Here is a 5,528-nt window from a genome sequence, read left to right as displayed (position 1 = left end):
GGGATAATGGTCAGCATGGACTGGTTGGGGTAAAGGGTCTGTTTCTGTGCTGTATGGCTCTATGACTCTAGACTCTGCCAGCTTCCTGATGATTCACCCATCTCTTCATCCTAAACTTAAGCATAGAGCACAAGACCATCGAGATATCATTGTCCCACTATTACAATTCAATGACGTACTCCTCAATTCTTCCTCATGGATTCAGCTTCACTATTCTATGGCTTTTCACTGCTAAATCTTCTCTTTATCAGAAAGTATTGGGACAGATATTAAAATAATCAGTGTATTCCAGTGGGAGTGGTGCACAAACAGAAGTTGCTGGAAAAGCTCAGCATGCCTGGTAGCATCTGTGAAGAAAAAAAATCGGAGTTAATGTTTCTGGCCCGGTGACCCTTCCATAGAACTTGATGAGTTCTGTGGGGCAGGAGCAGGCTGAAACGCTGGGTCTGCCTGGACAGTCTTGTTTGTGGATTTTTGGAAGGAGGTAGATGCGAGCTGTGTGGGGCTGGGGGACTATTAGCTTGGAAGCAGTGGTGGGGGGAGGAGGTCACCAGATGAAATGAGATCAGTTACCATAGTAGATACAATGGCCTGGTGCGTCATGGTGGGGTCATGGTCATAGGAAGTGGTATCGAAGAGCTGGCGCTCAGCCCGTGCAATGCCAGACTACCACAGCACCACCCTTATGAACAGGCTTAATAACAAAGTCAGGGTTGAATCTAATTGCATGGATGGCAGTCACTTTGGAGGGAGATGGGTTGGATTTGGTGAGAGGGGCAGAGAAATTGAGGCGACCAATATCACATCAACAGTTCTCAATAAACAGATCGAGGGCAGGTAAAAAGCCAGAGGGAGGGGTCCAGTTGGAGGGGGAGTGTTGGAACTGGGCAAAGGGGTCTATGGGACAGGGAGAGGAGTCCAAAGAAATGGGCACGGAGGCGAAGACGGTAGAAGAAGAGTTTGACGTCATGTCTTGCCCAAAATTCGTTAAGGTGGGGATGCAGAAGATAAAGCTGAAGCCTTTGCTGAGTACAGAATGTTCAGCATCGGAGAGTGGAAGGTTAGGAGGGATGGTGAATACCCGACAGGAGGTGGGGGGGGGGGTGGGGGGGGGGGTGGAGTCAGAGGGAAGGGGAGGAGAGGAAGGTTCTAGAGGGCCATGGGTATCTTTGAGTTGGTGCATCTTGTGGACCTTGATGCCTGAAAGGAAAAGAAAAAGTTTCGTGTTAGCACGACGAATGAGCGGAGGATGAAGTGAACTGTGGGCTGGTACAGCCCTGAGCCAATGTATTGCGATGCTGTTGGAGAGAGAGGTTGAGATAGTGCTGTGTGGTGTCACATGCACAGAGTGTGGGTCTCAGGATGTGGTGAGAGCAGCTGTCTGTGGAACGTTGAACATCATGGACGTATCTGTGATCCTGGGAGGATTCAAAACATGAGGGATGAAACTTCAGTAGGAATCCATGTGGGGTGAGTCTGAACCAGAGGCAGTCACTGAGGAATGTGATATGGCTGTGGAAACGAATTTTAGCAAATACTCGGTCAAACACCAGGAGTGACAGTGAAATTAATGTCGGTGGGCAAGAAGAAAGATCAGAACGGAAATCCCATCAGAGATAGGAGCAGAAGTTCTTCAAGGTGGGCATGACTAGAAGAGATGTGGCAATGAGTTAAATACTGAATAAAAACCGAAAGAACCGCGGATGCTGTAAATCAGGAACAAAACCAGAAGTGGCTGGAAAAGCTCAGCAGGTCTGGCAGCATCTGTGAAGGAAAAATCAGAGTTAATGTTTCCGGTCCGGTGACCCTTCCTCACAACACAGAGTGGTACACAGTTGCTGAGCACCTATCTGTTTTTATCCTGATGCAGCATCGCACTCGCCTGCCCTGTCAATGGTATGGCCTTTCAGATATTCATGGTAATCCTATTTATTTATTGTTTTAGCTGCTCAAAGTATAGTTCCAGGACCACCATCCTACCATTGGTTCTTTCCATCATTTTGGATGACTGGCTCAGGGGGAATTGAGAAGGTTCTGTAGCCCTTGAATCTGGAAGAGGGGCTGGGTAAGCATGGGATGTTTTCTTTGGAGCAGGGAAGGTTGTGGGGTACTTGATTGAGGTGTATAAAATTATGATGGGCACGGGCAGGGAAAAAGTAGCAGCTGTTCCCTTTAGTTGAGGGGTCAAGAATAAGTGGCACACCTTTAAAGCGAAAGTCAAGAGGTTTAGAGGGGATTTAAGCAAAGGGTTTTTCACCCAGAGGGTGCTGGAGGTCTGTAATGTACTGCCTGGGATGGTAGTTGAAGTAAGTAACCTCACGTCCTATAAAAACTCTTAGATGCAGGGAAGTGGGACTAGTGCAGGGACAGACTGAATGGGCCAAAGGGCCTCTTCCATACTCTATATTTCTTTGATTCTTGGAACAATGGACTTTGTTAGGGAAAGGTGGGTAGGTTCAAAATATATTTAGTTTTAAGTGGAATACTTTGAGTTCAATGCTTCAGTTAATAGCGTTAAATAAGTACTTTTGGTTGTGAATGCTTCAGTTAATAGTGTTAAATAAGTACTTTTGGTTGTGAATGTTGAAAACTGGAAAGGTAATTTGTAGAGGGAGTGGAGATGTAGTATAGAGGTTTGATAATTACCTTGGTGGGCCTCTGAGGTAAACTGAGGGGCAAATGTGACCTCAGTAGTCATGTGATAGTGTTCTGCTTAGAAATTGGGTTGTGCACAGCTCTTAGCAGGCAGTGTGACAATAAATATAAACTATTATGACAAAGTCCAGCTAGAACTTCAGTACAGGCCTAAAGGAACCCACATTATAATGCGATTAAACAATCTATGCTTAATTCTTTTCTAATATTTTGTGTTCTTTTTTTGATTCATAAATTAATTGATTCATCTCACTATAAAGAGAGAAAAAGCTAACTATTTCATTTGGTGCTTGGTAATACTATGGTACACACAATACATTTTCAAACAGTGTGGGTGTCACATGATGAAATGTTATGTAAATAAGCAAAAGGGGGTGCTGTCATGTGATTGCCATGGGATCAAATATCACATGATCAAAACTCCAGGAATACATCAAGGGAGAGTTGGAAACCCTAGGTAATGCACTAAAGCTGTAATAAGCCTTGCAAACTGTAGTTATCAACTGGATGATGGTAGCTTACATTTTTGTTAGCACAGCCTTAGTTCTCTGAATTGACGCATATGAACACAAAATGGTTATAGACAGGAAGGAGACTATTCAGGCTGTCACCTCTGCATTGGCTATCAGGAGGAGCGATTCACTGAATGCCATCTCCTCCTGTGGCCCTGACCATTCTTCCTTTACAGGTAACAATCAAATTATCTCTCAATGCCTCCATTAAAACTTGCTTCCACCACAATCTCAGGCAGTGCATTCCAAATCTTAATCACTCACTGACGTGCAAATGCACTAAAAATATAAAATACATTCAAATGAGTTTATGAAACTAATCTATGTCGGGCGTAAACACAGACAAAAACAGACTGAATGCAACCGGTTACCAGGCTAAAAGTGATGTACCACAGGGTGATTGTTCCTGCCACCTGGTGGTCAGAGGGCATAAAACAGAAGGACTCACGTAACAATTATTTTAAAAAATGATGGTGAAATGGAAAGGTTTAGAGTTTAAACTCCACAGAGTCGAGCTTAGGTGATTGAACCAGCATGTGGGTGAAAGAGAGAAGGATAGATGAGAGCTTTGGGTTAGAGGAAGGGCATTTTTCAGGGCTTAAAAAAACAAAGCGAAAGAACTGCGGATGCTGTAAATCAGGAACTAAAGCAGAAGTTGCTGGAAAAGCTCAGCAGGTCTGACAGCATCTGTGAAGGAAAAAACAGAGTTAAGGTCCGGTGACCCTTCCTCAGAAGAATTTTTCAGAGCTTTTTGTTGAGCTGGAGGAGATAACAGAAGTAGGGAGGGACACAACTATTACAGTATTTAAACACAAGGACAAGGAATTTAAATATGAGTGATTCAAGCCACCATTGATCAGCGAAGGCGGAGGATGAGTGTTCAGTAAAAAAAAGAGAAACAGGCAGCAGTGTTTTGGATAAGGTGAAATTTATGGAGGTTAGAAGATGGGAGGTTGACTAGGAGAATGTTGGAATAATTGAATCCAAAGAAGACAAAGGCACGATTGAATGTTTTGGCCATATCTGAACTGAGGAAATTCAGAAATGAGGGATGTAGTGGATGTGGGAAGAGGTGATCTTTGTAAAAGGAGTGAATATGGAGTCAGAAACTTAACTCAGAATCAAGTAAAAGTTGCAAAGAGCCTGATTCAGCCTGAGACAGTCACTGGACGGGTGGGGGGGATTAATCAAGGAAAAAGAATTTGTAAAAAGATCAAACCTAATAACTTTAATGTTCCTATGTTTAACTGTAGTAAAATTATTTCATGCTATACAAAACAACTTGATTTGGAAAATGTACCAATTATTTCTGATTAACTTGATGAATCACAGTGCATGTAGCTTTCTGGGAGGTGCAGTTAATGGGAGGTTATAGGAGTTAAGAGGGAACACACTTGGGGAATCTGAAGAAGGGTCTTTGGACCCAAAATGTTATCTCTGCTTTCTCGCCACAGATGCTGACAGACTTGCTGAGTTTCTCCAACTATTTCTGTTTTTGTTATATATCTGAAGACGTGTTTTTCCTTTACATTACAGAATAAACCATCCATTTATATGCAGGTGAAATTCCTAATCATTTCTCAGGTGATCAAATCCAGACAAAGATTTTACAATTTATGAAACAATTTCCCGCTGACAGCACAGTGTATGTAGAACTGTACCCCTACAGCACAGTGTATGTAGAACTGTACCCCAGTGACAGCCCAGTGTATGTAGAACTGTACCCCAGCGACAGCACAGTGTATGTAGAACTGTACCCCAGCGACAGCACAGTGTATGTAGAACTGTACCCCAGTGACAGCACAGTGTATGTAGAACTGTACCCCAGTGAGTGTCATTGCCTGTGGAACAAAATCCCAGTGAAAGTCAGTTCCTGTGTAACTGTGTGGAAGTGAGAATCAATGTCTGTGGTGGTGTCACGCAGAGCAACTCAATGTGCATGAAGCTGTTCTCAATTGAGAGCCAGACTCTGGGGAACTACATCCATGAATGTCAGTCTCTGTACAACTACATCTCACTACGAGTCAGTTTCAGCGGAACTGTACCCCACTTAGAGTATGTGTCGGCATAATTGTACTTATGTGAGTGACAATGTCTGTGTAACTGTAGCTCTGAGAGTATCACTCTCTGTACAACTGTAGCCCTGTGAGTGTCAATGTCTGTGTAACTGTACACTGGTGAGAGTCAATACTTGGGAAACTGTATCCTGGTGAGAATCAGTACTTGGAGAATTGTAACCTGGAGAGAGTCGGTATTTGAGAGAATCTGTACCCATTGAGTGCCAATGCTTAGGGAACTGTACCCTGGTGAGTGCCAATGCTTAGGGAACTGTACCCTGGTGAGTGTCAATGTTTAGGGAAC

This window comes from Rhincodon typus, chromosome 29 (assembly GCF_021869965.1).
Source record: "Rhincodon typus isolate 14 chromosome 29, sRhiTyp1.1, whole genome shotgun sequence".
In the NCBI taxonomy this organism is placed as follows: domain Eukaryota; kingdom Metazoa; phylum Chordata; class Chondrichthyes; order Orectolobiformes; family Rhincodontidae; genus Rhincodon; species Rhincodon typus.
This window is presented reverse-complemented; position numbering follows the sequence as displayed.